The sequence below is a fragment of the Eumetopias jubatus genome, unplaced genomic scaffold (genome assembly GCF_037043125.1).
Source record: "Eumetopias jubatus isolate StellerSeaLion01/CBP00866 unplaced genomic scaffold, mEumJub1_p1.0 scaffold_10, whole genome shotgun sequence".
In the NCBI taxonomy this organism is placed as follows: domain Eukaryota; kingdom Metazoa; phylum Chordata; class Mammalia; order Carnivora; family Otariidae; genus Eumetopias; species Eumetopias jubatus.
In genome coordinates this window covers 106,039,790-106,058,046 of record NW_028274816.1, presented here as the reverse complement: position 1 = coordinate 106,058,046, position 18,257 = coordinate 106,039,790, and positions in this window count along the sequence as shown.

Here is an 18,257-nt window from a genome sequence, read left to right as displayed (position 1 = left end):
TGATGTCATTTACAACGATGGTGCATGCCCAATGGTGGGTAGAGCTACCATCACCAAAGTGTTCCCGCAAGCATTCTTCACAGTTGAAACAAGACAGAAAACCAGGAAATTCTGACATTAAGACAAGACAAAGGCCAGTTTCACTTAAGAATGCCCTTGATGGGGAGCCTGGGTGGCTCAGTCAGTTGGGGCGTCTGCCTTCAGCTCAGGTCATGATCCCCGGGTCCTGGGATCGAGCCCCGCATCGGGCTCCCTGCTCAACGGGGAGCCTGCTTCTCCCTCTCCCTCTCCTGCTCCCTCTGCCAAACCTCCTGCTTGTGCTCTCTCTCTCTGTCAAATAAATTAAATCTTAAAAAAAAAAAGAAGAATGTCCTTGATGATGGGTGAAACAGGTGAAGGGGAATGGAGAGCCCACTTACCGTGATGAGCACTGAGTCATGTATAGAATTGCTGAGTCACTATATTGTACACCCGAAACTAACAGAACACAGTGGGTTAATTATACTGGAATGAAAACATAAGTAAATAAATAAATAAATAAATAAATAAATAAATAGGAAAAAAGTCCTTTATGAAGCAATAAAAATTCTTAGTTTTATTAAAACTCAATCCTTGAGTGCATGAAATAAAAAGCAGTCATAAAGTACTTCTGCACACCAAAGGACAGTAGTTGTCCTGAGGAAAAACACTTGTTTGAATTGTGAGCTAAGCTATCCCCCCCTTTTTTAAAGATTCTATTTATTTATTTCAGAGAGAGAGAGAGAGCAAGTGAGAGAGCACAAGCTGGGGGAGCGGCAGGCAGAGGGAGAGGGAGAAGCAGGCTCCTGACTGAGCAGGGAGCCCGATGTGGGGCTCGATCCCAGGACCTCGAGATCATGACCTGCGCTAAGGCGGATGTTTAATTAACTGAGCCACCCAGGTGCCCTGTCACGTCCCTCCCCCCTTTTTTTGGTAACATCCTTTTTCCTTGAAAGAGTGACTGACCAAAAAAACCCAAAAAAACAAAAACTATGGTAATTCACACTTGGGTATTGGCAGACATTTTTTGGAAAACAAAGGGAGTTTTCCCTTCCAAGAAAAACAACTGGCAATGTTCATTGCCAGTTTTGAAATTCAAGTTTTAAAACAAATCTTGGAATTTTGGAAAACTTGAATTTACCACCGAGAGCGTGACAGCTTCCCGACACCTAAAGACTGCTCTGATGAGCTTGGGGTTGATATTCAGGAGTGTGACATTGTGATATTGAGTCATGAAATGAGTCAACATTTGGAAGAGCAGCATAACTCAGGGAAACAAATATTTTCCCAATGACCAATGCACAATGTTCCAAAACCATGCATGGATAAAAGGTCTATTCACAGCACAGTATAGACCAATGGATTTTAATGTAAGAGAATGAAAAAGCTCATTGATGTGATTTCAGATTCCACCTTGCAACTAACCTTTAGGAAACTACCGCTTGTCCAGTTTTGGTGTGTATCTAAGAAAAATATTCCCGAATATTTGGAAAGTCTTTGAAACACTCCTCGATTTTCCAACTGCAGTATTTGTATGAAGTCAGATTTTTTTCCATATATTTCAGCCAAAACAACATACCACAACAGATTGAATGTATAAAGAGATATGAGAGTCTGCCTGTCTTCTATTAAGCCAGACATTAAAGAGATTTCCAAAAATGCCATTCTCTTCACGATTTTTTTTAATTTGGAAAATACAGTTATTTTCCATAAACTGTTACTTATGGGTTTTTGTTTTTTTTTAAAGATTTTATTTATTTATTTGACAGAGAGAGACACAGCAAGCGATGGAGCACAAGCAGGGAGAGTGGGAGAGGGAAGGGAGGCTTCCCACTGAGCAGAGAGCCCGATGCGGGGCTTGATCCCAGGCGCCTGGGATCATGACCTGGGCCGAAGGCAGACGCTTAATGACTGAGCCACCCAGGTGCCCCAAACTGTTACTTATGTTAAAAAGTATGTGTTTTATTAATGCTATTTTAAATGAATTAAAAATAAATATTTTTAAAATTTCTCAGTTTTAATTTCTAACATGGTGAATGCCAATGGCTATCTAACATAAACACATAAGTAAAAACAAAAACAAAACACACAAACAAAAGCTCTTTGGGGGCCTCAAGAATTGTTAAGAACATAGGGGGTTGTAGACAAAAACGCTTGAGAAGCATTGAGCTAAAATGAGAATATCAATTTCTCTCTCTTTTCTCTTAGAGATATGATTAACATACCATAAAATTCACCATTTTAAAGTGTACAATTCAGGGGCGCCTGGGTGGCTCAGTCAGTTAAGCATCGGAGTCTCAGTTTCGGCTCAGGTCATGGTCTCCTTGTTGTGAGAGGGAGTCCTGCATCGGGCTCCGTGCTCAGCGTGGAGTCGATTTCAGTTTCTCTCTCTCTCTCCTACCATCTCCCCACTTGCATGCATGCCTGCTCTCTTTCTCTCTCTCACTCAAATAAATGAATACATAAAATCTTTTTTAAAAGGTGTACGATTCACTGGTTTTTAGTATATTCACAAGGCTGTGCAACCCTCACCCCTAATTCCAAAACATCATCCCAAAAAGGAATCCTGTACCTGTATCAGTCACTCCTCATTGCCCCCCTCTCCTGAGCCCCCGGAAAACACAGATCTCAGTGTATTTGCTTATCTGGTCATTTAATATAAACAGAATCCCACAATATGTGACTTTTGGGGCTAGCTTCTTTCACTTAGCATTCTTTCACTTCTATCAAGGTTCATCCACGTGGCGGCTGGATCTGCATTCCGTTCCTTTTTGTGGTAGAATAATATTTCATTGCAGAGATATACCACATCCTGTTTATGCACACATCATTTGGATTGTTCCCACTTCCTGGCTATTATATGTTGCTATGAACATTCATGTACACATTTTTAAAAAATTTTTATTGTTATGTTAATCACCATACGTTACATCATTTGTTTTTGATGTAGTGTTCCATGATTCATTGTTTGTGCATAACACCCAGTGCTCCACGCAGAATGTGCCCTCTTTAATACCCATCACCAGGCTAACCCATCCCCCACCCTCCTCCCCTCTAGAACCCTCAGTTTGTTTTTCAGAGTCCATCATCTCTCATGGTTCATCTCCCCCTCCGATTTTCTCCCCTTCATTCTTCCCCTCCTGCTATCTTCTTCTTTTTCTTTTTTCTTAACATATGTTGCATTATTTGTTTCAGAAGTACAGATCTGTGATTCAACAGTCTTGCACAATTCACAGAGCTCACCATAGCACATACCCTCCCCAATGTCTGTCACCCAGCCACCCCATCCCTCCCACCCCCCACCACTCCAGCAACACTCAGTTTGTTTCCTGAGATTAAGAATTCCTCATATCAGTGAGGTCATATGATACATGTCTTTCTCTGATTGACTTATTTCACTCAGCATAACACCCTCCAGTTCCATCCACGTCGTTGCAAATGGCCAGCTCTCATTCCTTTTGATGGCTGCATAATATTCCATTGTGTATATATACCACATCTTCTTTATCCATTCATCTGTTGATGGACATCTTGGCTCTTTCCACAGTTTGGCTATTGTGGACATCGCTGCTATAAACATTGGGGTGCACGTACCCCTTCGGATCCCTACATTTGTATCTTTGTGGTAAATACCCAGTAGTGCAATTGCTGGATCATATGGTAGCTCTATTTTCAACTGTTTGAGGAACCTCCATACTGTTTTCCAGAGTGGTGGCACCAGCTTGCATTCCCACCAACAGTGTAGGAGGGTTCCCCTTTCTCCGCATCCCCGCCAACATCTGTCGTTTCCTGACTTGTTAATTTTAGCCATTCTGACGGGTGTGAGGTGGTATCTCATGGAGGTTTTGATTTGGATTTCCCTGATGCCGAGCGATGTTGAGCACTTTTTCATGTGTCTGTTGGCCATTTGGACGTCTTCTTTGGAAAAATGTCTCTTCATGTCTTCTGCCCATTTCTTGATTGGATTATTTGTTCTTTGGGTGTTGAGTTTGATAAGTTCTTTATAGATTTTGGATACTAGCCCTTTATCTGATATGTCATTTGCAAATATTTTCTCCCATTCTGTCGGTTGTCTTTTGGTTTTGTGGACTGTTTCTTTTGCTGTGCAAAAGCTTTTTATCTTGATGAAATCCCAATAGTTCATTTTTGCCCTTGCTTCCCTTGCCTTTGGCGATGTTTCTAGGAAGAAGTTGCTGCGGCTGAGGTCGAAGAGGTTGCTGCCTGTGTTCTCCTTTAGGATTTTAATGGACTCCTGTCTCACGTTTAGGTCTTTCAACCATTTGGAGTCTATTTTTGTGTGTGGTGTAAGGAAATGGTCCAGTTTCATTCTTCTGCACGTGGCTGTCCAATTTTCCCAACACCATTTGTTGAAGAGACTGTCTTTTTTCCGTTGGACATTCTTTCCTGCTTTGTCAAAGATGAGTTGACCATAGAGTTGAGGGTCCATTTCTGGGCTCTCTATTCTGTTCCATTGATCTATGTGTCTGTTTCTGTGCCAGTACCATACTGTCTTGATGATGACAGCTTTGTAATAGAGCTGGAAGTCCGGAATTGTGATGCCGCCAGCTTTGCTTTGCTTTTTCAATATTCCTCTGGCTATTCGGGGTCTCTTCTGGTTCCATACAAATTTTAGGATTATTTGTTCCATTTCTTTGAAAAAAGTGGATGGTATTTTGATGGGGATTGCATTGAGTGTGTAGATTACTCTAGGTAGCATTGACATCTTCACAATGTTTGTTCTTCCAATCCATGAGCATGGAACGTTTTTCCATTTCTTTGTGTCTTCTTCAATTTCTTTCATGAGTATTTTATAGTTTTCTGAGTACAGATCCTTTGCCTCTTTGGTTAAATTTATTCCTAGGTATCTTATGGTTTTGGGTGCAGTTGTAAATGGGATCGACTCCTTGATTTGTCTCTCTTCTGTCTTGTTGTTGGTGTATAGAAATGCCACTGATTTCTGTGCATTGATTTTATATCCTGCCACTTGACTGAATTCCTGTATGAGTTCTAGCAGTTTTGGGGTGGACTCTTTTGGGTTTTCCACATACAGTATCATATCATCTGCAAAGAGTGAGAGTTTGACTTCCTCTTTGCTGATTTGGATGCCTTTGATTTCTTTTTGTTGTCTGATTCCTGTGGCTAGGACTTCTAATACTATGTTGAATAGCAGTGGTGATAGTGGACATCCCTGCCACGTTCCTGACTTTAGGGGAAAAGCTCTCAGCTTTTCCCCATTGAGAATGATATTGGCTGTAGGTTTTTCATAGATGGCTTTTATGATATTGAGGTATGTACCCTCTATCCCTATACTCTGAAGAGTTTTGATCAAGAAAGGATGCTGTACTTTGTCAAATGCTTTTTCTGCATCTATTGAGAGGATCGTATGATTCTTATTCTTTCTTTTGTTAATGTTCTTTCTTTTGTATCACGTTGATTGATTTGCGGATGTTGAACCAACCTTGCAGCCCATGTTTGTATTTCTTTGGTGTTGGTTGTGATCTCTCCTCTTTCATTCATGATTTTGTTGATCTGGGTCATTTCTCTTTTCTTTTTGATAAGTCTGGCCAGGGGTTTAACAATCTTGTTAATTCTTTCAAAGAACCAGCTCCTAGTTTCGTTGATCTGTTCTACTGTTCTTTTGGTTTCTATTTCATTGATTTCTGCTCTGATCTTTATTATTTCTCTTCTCCTGCTGGGTTTAGGCTTTATTTGCTGTTCTTTCTCTGGCTCCTTTAGGTGTAGGGTTAGGTTGTGTATTTGAGACCTTTCTTGTTTCTTGAGAAAGGCTTGTATTGCTATATACTTTCCTCTCAGGACTGCCTTTGCTGTATCCCAAAGATTTTGAACAGTTGTGTTTTCATTTTCATTGGTTTCCATGAATTTTTTAAATTCTTCTTTAATTTCCTGGTTGAACCATTCATTCTTTAGTAGGATGCTCTTTAGCCTCCATGTATTTGAGTTCTTTCTGACTTTCCTCTTTTGATTGAGTTCTAGTTTCAAAGCATTGTGGTCTGAAAATATGCAGGGAATAATCCCAATCTTTTGGTACTGGTTGAGACCTGATTTGTGACCTAGGATGTGATCTATTCTGGAGAATGTTCCATGGGCACTAGAGAAGAATGTGTATTCCGTTGCTTTGGGATGGAATGTTCTGAATATGTCTGTGAAGTCCATTTGGTCCAGTGTTTCATTTAAAGTCTTTATTTCCTTGTTGATCTTTTACTTAGATGATCTGTCCTTTTCACTCAGGGGGGTGTTAAAGTCCCCCACTATTATTGTATTGTCAATGTGTTTCTTTGCTTTTGTTATTAATTGCCTTATATAATTGGCTGCTCCCATGTTAGGGGCATAGATATTTACAATTGTTAGATCTTCTTGTTGGATAGACCCTTTAAGTAGGATATAGTATCCTTCTTCATCTCTTATTACAGTCTTTGTTTTAAAATCTAATTTGTCTGATATAAGGATTGCTACCCCAGCTTTCTTTTGGTGTCCATTAGCATGGTAAATGGTTTTCCATCCCCTCACTTTCAATCTGGGGGTGTCTTTGGGTCTAAAATGAGTCTCTTGCGGACAGCATATTGATGGGTCTTGTTTTTTAATCCAATCTGATAGCCTGTGTCTTTTGATTGGGGCATTTAGCCCATTTACATTCAGGGTAACTATTGAAAGGTATGAATTTAGTGCCATTGTATTGCCTGTAAGGTGACTGTTACTGTATATTGTCTGTGTTACTTTCTGATCTATGCTGCTTTTAGGCTCTCTCTTTGCTTAGAGGACCCCTTTCAATATTTCTTGGAGGGCTGGTTTCGTGTTTGCAAATTCCTTTAGTTTTTGTTTGTCCTGGGAGCTTTTTATCTCTCCTTCTATTTTCAATGACAGCCTTGCTGGATATAGTATTCTTGGCTGCATATTTTTCTCGTTTAGTGCTCTGAAGATATCATGCCAGTCCTTTCTGGCCTGCCAGGTCTCTGTGGATAGGTCCGTTGCCAATCTAATGTTTCTACCATTGTAAGTTACATATCTCTTCTCCTGAGCTACTTTCAGGATTTTCTCTTTGTCTCTGAGACTCGTAAGTTTTACTATTAGATTTCGGGGTGTTGACCTATTTTTATTAATTTTGAGAGGGGTTCTGTGTGCCTCCTGGATTTTGATGCCTGTTTCCTTCCTCACATTAGGGAAGTTCTCTGCTATTATTTGCTCCAATATACCTTCTGCCCCTCTCTCTCTTTCTTCTTCTTCTGGGATCCCAATTATTCTAATGTTGTTTCATCTTATCGTATCGCTTATCTCTCGAATTCTGCCCTCGTGATCCTGTAGTTGTTTCTCTCTCTTTTTCTCAGCCTCTTTATTTTCCATCATTTGGTCTTCTATATCACTGATTCTCTCTTCTGCCTCATTTATCCTAGCAGTTAGTGCCCCCATTTTTGATTGTACCTCATGAGTAGCCTTTTTGATTTCGACTTGGTTAGATTTTAGTTCTTTTATTTCTCCAGAAAGGGTGTCTCTAATAACTTCCACGCTTTTTTCAAGCCCAGCTAGTATCTTTAAAATCATCATTCTGAACTCTAGGTCCGACATCGTACTAATGTCCGTATTGAGGAGGTCCCTGGCTGACGGTACTACCTCTTGTTCTTTTTGCTGAGGTGATTTTTTTCATCTTGTCATTTTGTCCAGAGGAGAATAGATGAATAAGAGAACAAAATGCTAACAGGTTAACAACGTCCCCAGCAAATATACTCTATACAAATCAGAAAAGACCTGAAACCAGGGGAAAAGAAAGGGAAAGAAAGAAAAAAGAAAGAGAAAAAAAAAAACAAAAAGAAAAAGATAAAAAAAAAACAGAATATGATCAAATATGATCAGGCTAGTGCACAGATCAGTGCCACACACTAGATTTTGGGCGTATTTTGGTCTGTTAGAAAAAAGTGCCTCTTAAAATTTTAAAGGAAGAAAGACTTATATATGTACAAAATAAGGGTTGATACAATGAAGGGATGGAAGATGATTGTAAAGATGAAAATTATAAAATATTTTATAAAAGGAATTGATAAGATAAGAAGTTGTTTGAAAAAAGAAAGAAGATTTAAAAAAAAAAAGGAGAGAATGTGATCAGGCAGGAGACTAGAACAAAGCCATACACTAGTGATTTAGGGTATATTTTGATCTGTTAGAAGAAACTGTATCTCAAAATTTTAAAGAGAGAACAACTTTATATATATATATATATATATATATATATATATATATATATATATGCGCCAAATTAAGGGTAACTACTATGAAGGGATAAAATATAACTCTAAAAATGAAAAATAAAAAAAAAATTTTTTTTAAAAAGGGATTGATAAGATGTTGGTTGAAAAAGGGAAAAAGAAAACTTAAAAAAAAAGTTTAAAAAATTAACTTTGAAAAACTAATGAATTATGGTAAAAAAAGGCCATGAATTCTATGTGCAGTATTCCCCTAGCACTGGAGTTCTCCCGTTCTCCTTGATCGGTAAACTTGGTCTTGGCTTACTGGCTGTTCATGCTGATCTTCTGGGGGAGGGGCCTGTTGCCGTGGTTCCCAAACGTCTTTGCCGGAGGTGGAATTGCCCCACCCTTGTGGGTCGGGGCTAAGCAAGCTGCTCCCGTTTGCTCTCAGGAGCTTTTGTTCCCTGCAAGCTCTGGTACAGCTTTGGAGGACCAGGGTGAAAATGGTGGCCTCCCAATCTCCACCCGGAAAAGCTGAGAACTCGGGGCCTCACTCCTCAGTGCGCCCCCAGAGAAAAGCAGTCAATCACTCCCGTCTCCCCAGTCTCCGACCACACTCCATGCTCACCCCGCCTGTGACCGAGCGTTTCTATGTCTGGCACCCGACCCCGTGCGGAGTCTCCAAACCCAGCAGATCCCTGTGGTGCGCTCCCGCGCCGCTCCTCCCCAAGGGAGGAAGGGGAGTCTCCCCAGCTCTGCCGCTTGTTGGGTCCCTGCTGGAGGAGCAGTGGCCCAACTGGGCTGCAGATCACAGTTTATGGCAACCCCGAGCTGAGAGCCCGCGCCTCGGCTCCGTCTCGGCAGCCGGCTTCCCCACTCCGATAACTGGGAGCTCTGCTGCACTCAGGCACCCCCGGTTTTTCTGTGACCCCAAGGGTCCTGAGACCACACTGTCCCGGGAGGGTTCCACTCCCAGCTTAGCCACTGGAGCAACGTCCCTCAGCAGAGCCGACTTCTAAAAGTTCTGATTTTGTGCTCCGCGGCTCTATCACTTGCCAGAAGCGGCCGACGGAGGCCCCCTCCCCCGCCGTCTATCCTCCCGAATATCGCCTCGGATTCACTTCTCCGCACGTCCTACCTTCCAGTAAGTGGTCGCTTCTCTGTTCAGAGTTGTTGCTACTCTCTTCTTCGATCTCCTGTTGAGTTCTAGGTGTTCAGAATGGTTTGATCCCTATTCAGCTGAATTCCTGAGACCAGACGAAATCCAGGTCTCCTACTCCTCTGCCATCTTGCTCCGCCCCCTATCTCATGTACACATTTTTATATAAATACGTTTTCAATTCTCCTGGGCATGTACCTGGAAGTGGAATTGCTGCGTCTTATAGTGACTCTATGTTTAACTGTTTGAGCACCTGTCAAACCGGTTTCCACAATGGCTGTGCCATTTTACATTCTCACAAGCAATATGTGAAGGGTTCCAATTTCTCTACATCCTTGCTGACACTTGTTACTGTCTTTTTAATTATAGCCAGTGAAGTGGTGTCTCACTGTGGGTTTAATTTACATTTCCCTCATGACTAATGATGTTGACTATCTTTTCACATGCTTGCAGCCATTTGTATATCTTCCATGGAGAAATGTCTCTTCCAGTCATTTGCCCAATTTTAAGTTAGGTTGCTTGTCTTTTTATTGTTGAGTTTTAAATGCTCTTTATATGTTCTAGATATAAGATCATTATCAGGGTATGATTTGCAAATGTTGTCTCCATTCTTTGGTTTGTCATTTATTTAGTTATTTATTTGAGAGAGAAAGAGAGCAGAGCGAGTGGGAGAGAACACCAGTTGGGGTGGGGCAGAGGGAGAGGGAGAAGCAGGCTTCCCGCTGAGCAGGGAGCCTGATGTGAGGCTGGATCCCAGGGCCCCGGGATCATGACCTGAGCCGAACGCAGACACTTAACTGACTGAGCCACTCAGGCGCCCCTGTGGTTTGTCTTTCAACTTTCTTGATAGTGCCTTGACCCACAAAAGTTTTTAATTACAATGAAGTCCAATTTATCTATTTTTTCTTTTTGTGCTGTGCACATCTAAGAAAATATTGTCTAATCAAAAAAAAAAAAGATTTACACCTATGTTTTCTTCCAAGAGTTATAGTTTTAGCTTTTACACTTATGTCTTTGACCCATTTTGACTGAATTTTTGTAGATGATGGTAGGTAGGGAGGGAGTCCAAATTCATTCTTTTGCATGTGGATATCCAGTTGTCCCAACACTTCCCTCGCTGAATGTTCTTGACACCTTGATGATAGTTACATTGGTTTCTTCCTGGACTCCCAGTTCTATTCCATTGACTTATATGTCTATCCTCACGCCAGTACCACCCTGCCTGGATTACTGTAGCTTTTGAAATTGGGAAGTGTGGGTCCTCAAACTTTGTTCTTTTTCAAGATTGATTTGGCTAGAAAATATCAGCTTTAATATTAACTTTTTTCATACTAGGTGGTAAATATATGTCAGTTTGTAATATTATTCTCTTTTCTTTTTAAAAAGATTTTATTTTGGGGGGCGCCTGGGTGGCTCAGTCATTAAGCGTCTGCCTTTGGCTCAGGTCATGAAACCAGGGTCCTGGGATCGAGCCCCGCATGGGGTTCCCTGCTCAGTGGGGAGCCTGCTTCTCCCTCTCCCACTCCCCCTGCTTGTGTTCCCTCTCTCGTTATATCTCTCTCTGCCAAATAAATAAATAAAATATTTTTTAAAAAAGATTTTATTGGGGAACCTGGGTGGCTCAGTCGTTAGGCGTCTGCCTTCGGCTCAGGTCATGATCCTAGGGCAATGGGATCGAGCCCCGCATCGGGCTTCCTGCTCAGCGGGAAGCCTGCTTCTCCCTCTCCCGCGCCCCCTGCTTGTGTTCCCTCTCTCTCTCATTCTCTCTCTCAAATAAATAAATAAAATCTTTAAAAAAATTAAAAAAGATTTTATTTTTAAGTAATGTCTATACCCAACATGGGGCTTGAACTCACAACCTCAAGGTCGAGAGTTGCATGCTCTACCGACTGAGCCAGCCACACAGCCCCTCTTTTTGCACTTCTGTCTGTTGATTTTTTTTTTAGATTTTATTTATTTATTTATTTATTTGACAGAGCGAGAGCAGGGAGGAGGAGCAGAGGGAGGGAGCTCCCACTGAGCAGGGAGTCCAATGCGGGGCTTGATCCCAGGACCCCGGGATCATGACCTGAGCTGAAGGCAGATGCTCAACTGACTGAGCCACCCAGACACCCCCCCCATTATTCTTTTCAGTGAAAAATTTTTTTGTTATGTCTCTCTTTCTTTTTATTACTGAGGTACAGTTGACACACAATGTTATATTAGTTTCATTGTGTGTACAACATAATGATTCTACAGTTCTATACATTACTCAGCACTCGCCACAATAAGTATAGTCACCGTCTGTCAGCATACACTGCTATTACGATATCGACTATTTTCCCCATGCTGTACTTTAAAAATTTAATTTTATTTAAATTCCATTAATTAACATAGTGTATTATTAGTTTCAGAGGTAAAGTTCAGTGAGTCGTCAGTTGTATATAACACCCAGTGCTCATTACATCACCTACCCTCCTTAAGGCCCATCACCCAGTTACCCCATCCCCCACCCCCCTCCCCTCTAGCCCCCCTCAGTTTATTTCCTGTGGTTAAGAGTCTCCTATGGTTTGTCTCTCTTTCTCACTTCGTCTTGTTTTATTTTTCCCTCCCTTCCCTTATGCTCCTATGTTTTGTTTCTTAAATTCCACATATAAGGGAAATCATGATAATTGTCTTCCTCTGATTGACTTATTTCGCTTGGCATAATACCCTCTAGTTCCATCCACATTGTTGCATATGGCAAGATTTCATTTTTTGATGGCTGAGTAATATTCCATTGTAGATATATACCACATCTTCTTTATCCATTCATCTGTTGATGGACATCTAGGCAGGCTCTTTCCATAGTTTGGCTATTGTGGACATCGCTGCTATAAACATTCGGGTGCGTGTGCCCCTTCGGATCACTACATTTGTATCTTTGGGGTAAATACCTTGTAGTGCAATTGCTGGGTCGTAGGGTAGCTCTATTTTTAACTTTTTGTGTAACCTCCATACTGTTTTCCAGAGTGGTTGCACCAGCTTGCATTCCCACCAACAGTGTAGGAGGGTTCCCCTTTCTCCGCATCCCCGCCAACATCTGTCGTTTCCTGACTTGTTAATTTTAGCCATTCTGACGGGTGTGAGGTGGTATCTCATGGAGGTTTTGATTTGGATTTCCCTGATGCCAAGTGACGTTGAGCATTTTTTCATGTGTCTGCTGGCCATTTGGATGTCTTCTTTGGAGAAATGTCTGCTCATGCCTTCTGCCCATTTCTTGACTGGATTATTTGATCTTTGGGTGTTGAGTTTGATAAGTTCTTTATAGATTTTAGATACTAGCCCTTTATCTGTTAAGGCATTTGCAAATATCTTCTTCCATTCTGTTGGTTTTCTTTTGGTTTTGTCGAATGTTTCCTTTGCTGTGCAAAAGCTTTTTATCTTCATGAAGTCCCAGTAGTTCATTTTTGCCTTTGTTTCCCTTGCCTTTGGAGACGTGTCTAGCAAGAAGTTGCTGGGGCTGAGGTCGAAGAGGTTGCTGCCTGTGTTCTTCTCTAGGATTTTAATGGATTCCTGTCTCACATTTAGGTCTTTCATCCATCTTGAGTTTATTTTTTTGTATGGTGTAAGAAAAGTGAAATTTTTAAGAAGCAGCTTTTGAAGCTAGATTATCAGGGTTCTCATACTGGCCCTGCCACTCCCTAATGGTGTGCTGTTGGGCCAGTTCTGAAACTTTCCTATATCCTAATCTGTAGAATGTAGATAATGGCTTTGACCTCGTAGGGTTGTTGTGAGGATTAAATGAGATAAAGCCATAATTAAATGATGTAATATAGATAATAGGAGATGCTTGAACCCAGTAGCACTAGATTATTATTTGCCTTCTTACAATTCTGCAGAGAGTGATCAACTTGGCAAAAAATGTGGAAATCATTCCACACAAAGAACATGAAGGAAAAGAAGCACGAAGTTGTTTTTAAATATCTGAAAGCCAGATGTAGAAGAACAAATCTTTTCTTTGTACTCTAGAGAGGACCAGGACCACTGAATTTAAGAAAGCCATTCTGGTCAACCCTCCCCAGCACCCAGCAAGGTCCCACAATGTTTAGTTGTCATATATACCAGCACTTGCCAATTTGTAATTATAATTATCTAGGTTTCAAATTCTCCCATTGGATGGTCCCATTCCACAAATATTTACAAAGTGATTCCTGTATGCCAGACACTATGTGTTAGGCCCCAGGGCTCATGGATGAGTAAGATGCTGCCCCAGTATTCCAGAAGGTCCCAGCCCAAGAGAAAGCCACTTGGTGAATTTGAGGAAACCAGATTTCTGCTCCATACAGCTGCTTGTCGTCCCCTCCTAGTTCCCACAAAGTCCTTAGTTTGGGACCCAATGCAGCAACTACTTCTTTAAGGTAAATCACCAGACAGGAATGGAAAATCTCAGGCCCCAGTTGCGGGCAGGTCCCTGAGCCTGGAAACATGCGACTTTCTGGGCATGGTGCACCCTCTAGTGTCCATCCAGGGTAAGGCAGGTCCAACGCTAAAGTTTCCAAAGATCCTTATTTACTGCCAAAGGTTGCTTCCCTCAGTTTAGTGCTGTTTATAGCTAAGCGGCTCTCAGGTCTCCGCTTTGGCTCAGGTCATGATCCCAGGGTCCTGGAATCGAGCCCTCCATCGGGCTCCCTGCTCAGCGGGGAGCCTGCTTCTCCCTCTCCCACTCCCCCTGCTTGGGTTCCCTCTCTTGCTGTGTCTCTCTCTGTCAAATAAATAAATAAAATCTTAAAAAAAAAAAAAAGAAATACTTCTTTCTGTCCCTTTCAGTATGAACCCAAGAAAGGCTCATTCTCATTCCATATTTTGTATTTCAATATAAATCTTCTTGGTTTCCATCAATTATAATTCTCCCAAGCAGCTGGGAGAAAGAAATGTAACCAGAATTATCTTGGGATTGCCGATGGTTATGGCTTTTCTTTGACAGTAAACCAAAAACAGTTAAAAAAAAAAAAAGGGAAGACCTGGGGTTTGAACACAGGACAATCTGCCTCCAGGACAGCAGCTTTTAACCAAGATGTTCGGGTTCCAGAGTGTTGGAGTTTCCATGACCATTAACTGGCTGGTGGGTTCTTGGTCTTTGTGCCCTGTCCTGTTACACTGAGGGTATATGAGTTACGGCGTGAGACACTGGGCAAGGTCTCCAAACAGCTGTGAGATGCTTGCTATTATTTTCCTCACATAACAGATGAAGAGACTGAGGTTCAGGTTGGCTCACAGAGAGTAAATAGCAGAGATGCAAATCAGGTAAGAAAAATGATAATTACTTTATCGAAGGCTTATTCCATGACAGGCACTATGTTAAACTATTTCCATATACTATCACACATGTAAATGGCTTGAAGAATTATTAGCTGGGGTGCCTGGGTGGCTAAGTTGGTTAAGTGACTGCCTTCAGCTCAGGTCATGATCCTGGAGTCCTGGGGTCTGCTTCTCCCTCTCATGCTTTCTCTCTCTCTCTCAAATAAATAAATAAAATCTTAAAAAAAAGAGAACTATTAGCTGAGTTTTCAAGTTAAGGGAACTGGCACTCAGAGCAGTTGGTTAGGTGCCCAAGGTTACACAGTGAGTGTAGAATCATATCACATGTTGGTCTGCCTGTCCCCAAAGACCTTGCTCTTCACCACTCTAAGGCTTAACCAGAGAATGTCTGACCTCTTCCTGGGTTACAAGGCAGAGTGAATTTAAAAACAGAAAAAAAATTTATAGCCACAAAAGAATCAGGATGGTATGGTGGTTAGTATTCAATAAGTGTTGGGCGCCTGGGTGGCTCAGTTGGTTAAGCATCCAACTCTTGATTTTGGCTCAGGTCATGATCTCAGGGTCATGAGATGGAGCCCTGCGTGGGGCTCCGAGCTCAATGGGGAGTCTGCTTGAGATTCTTTCCCTCTGCCCCTCCTCCCCAACTTGCATGCACACGCACACACACTTTTTCTCTCTCTCAAATAAATAAACACTTTAAAAAAAATAAATGTTGGTGATTATTTGTTCCAATTATCTATTGCTGCAAACAAATTGTCTACAAGCTTTGCAGGGCCATCAGTGCCTCTTTGCTAAAATAAAAATATCTACAGGACAGAGCCAAACCTGGCCTTATAGCATATTCCACCTGAAGGAGGGGGAGCCTCTCCTGCCCTCAGTTCCTGACCAAAGGCCACAGTGGGAGAAGATCATCCCTGCCCCAGACCCCTTGGCTACTTGAGAAGTCCCTTAGGATCACCTAAATAAGCAGCAAAGGGAGTTCATATGTTTTAAGGATGACACACCACCGTCGCATGTGAAGAGGCTTGCCTTCTATCTGTGCCTTCCATCCCTTAACAGACATCCTGATTAAGGGCAGGACCACAGGGGCCACACAATTCGTCAAATGTTGGCTGTCTTAGCAATAAAGGCTGCCTTGGACAACAGTTGGCCCCATCTGTCCATTTTTCCAGACTTTTAGGCCATTGCCAATGATCTAGCCACCTGGTCTGACCAGTGGCAATAACAATGACAACTCTTTATCCATGGTCACTCCCTTTGGGGTAAAGAACTCCAGGCATGTTCTTGCTTTACAGATACCCCAAAATTCAAATCAAGGTCAGACATGTCTCTGCATGTACTAAAGCCACGATACAAGGCCTTGCCCAGACACCTTTTATCCTCTTCAGAGTTGCAGACATTATTGAGAATGACTAAGGCATTCATTTCACTTCTGAAAATATATAACCCTGGGTTCTTAAACAAGGCATTCAGCAGAACTTTCAACTATGAGGTGGTAGGCCTCCTAGAGCACCGTGACAGCTTACTTAAACAAGTTCAAATTTAATTAAGTGAAACAACACATTTTAGTTATCAGTCAAACATCAGGGGTGAATTGTAATAGAGTCCAGGTTTGTTAATGGACTTGATTATCTTTCCATGTGGTTATTAGCTCATAATCTGGGCAATAAAATAATTCTCAGTAAGTTTAAAAGATTTATACAAAGTATGTTCTCTGACCAAGACAGAATTAAACCAAAATCAGTAACAACAGATCTGACAAGTCATCAAAATTTCTGGAAATTAGGGGCACCTGGGTGACTCAGTTGGTTAAGCATCTGACTCTTGGTTTTGGCTCAGGTCATGATTTCACGGGTCATAGGATCAAGCCCTGAGACCAACTCTGCACTCAGCGCACTCGGTATGGAGTCTGCTGGAGATTATCTCCCTCTCCCTCTGCTCCTCCCCCTGCTCATGCATGTGTATGTGCTCTCTCTCTCTCTAAAATAAATAAATAAAATTTTTATTTAAAAAAATTTTGGAAATTAAACAAAACACTTCTAAATAAGCCACAGATCATATTAGAAATCACAAAGGAAATCAGAAATTATTTTGAGTTGAATAAAATTGAATAATACAGTGTATCACAATGTGTGGATATAGCTAAGACAGTGCTTCAAAGGAAATTATAGCATTCATTACTTACACCAGAAAAGAAAGAAAGGTCTAACAACCATGCTCTAAACTTGCACCTTAAAATTAGAAAAAATAAGAGCAGAATAAACCCAAGGAAAGCAGAAGAAAGGAAATAATAAAGAGTAGAAATCAATGAAATAGAAAATTTATAAACAATAGAGAAAAATCAATGAAAATTAACACTTTTTTTAAAGATTAATAAAACTGGGGCACGTGGGTGGCTCAGTCAGTAAAGCATCTGCCTTCGACTCAGGTTATGATCCCAGGGTTCTAAAATCGAGCCCCATGTCAGGCTCCCTGCTCAGTAGGGAGCCTGCTTCTCCCTCTCCCTCTGCTGCTCCCCCTGCTTCTGCTCTCTCTCTGTTAAATAAATACAAAAAATCTTGAAAAAAAAAGATCAGTAAAACTAAACCACCTCCAACCAGACTGATCAGGAAAAAAAAAAAAAAACTGAGAAGACACACATTACCATGATCAAGAATGAAGAAGGGAACATGGGTACGGAGCCCACCCACATTAAAAAAAATACTGAGGGAATGTGAGAAACAACTTTACGCCAATAAGCAACATAAAGTACATGAACGAATTCCTTGAATGACACCTACTACAAGAGCTCACTCAAGAAGAAATATATATGTGTCAACTATACTCAAATAAAAAAACTTTTAAAAATAAGAAATATATAACCTTAATAGTTTTATGACTACAAAGAAATTGAATGTGTGGTCAAAAATCTTCCCACAAAGAAAACTGCAGGCTTAGGTGTCCTCTGTGGTGGATTCTACCACACTTTTAGGGAAGAATACCAATTCTACACAAACTTTCCCAGGAAATAGAAGAAGAGCACTTCCCAATTTATTTCGTGAGGTGAGGATTGCCATAATACCAAAATGAGGAAAAAGATATGACAAAACCGAACAAAACTAAAAAGGTACAAATCAGTAATCCTTGTGAACATAGATACAAAACTCCTTAAAATTTAAGCAAACAAATGCTGCAATAAATAACAAAGCTAATGCATCAAGTGGGGTTCATCCTGGGAATGCAAGATTGGTTTGACCCATGAAAAACCAATCAGTGCAATTCAATTCACTACATCAAAAAAACTAAAATAGATAGAGGCATAAAAACCATTCAATGGGGCACCTGGGTGGCTCAGTCGGTTAAGCGTCTGCCTTCAGCTCAGGTCATGATCCCAAGGACCTGAAATCAAGCCCCACATGGGGCTCTCTGCTCAGCAGGGAGTCTGATTCTCCCTCTCCCTCTGTCTCTCCCCCAGCTTGTGCCCTCTCTCGTTCATTCTCTCTCGAATAAATAAACAAAATCTTCTAAAAAAACCACAAAAACCATTTGATACAATTCTCCATCCACTCATGACAAAAACTTCCAGCAAACTAGGAATAGAAGGGAACTTCTTCAACTTGATAAAG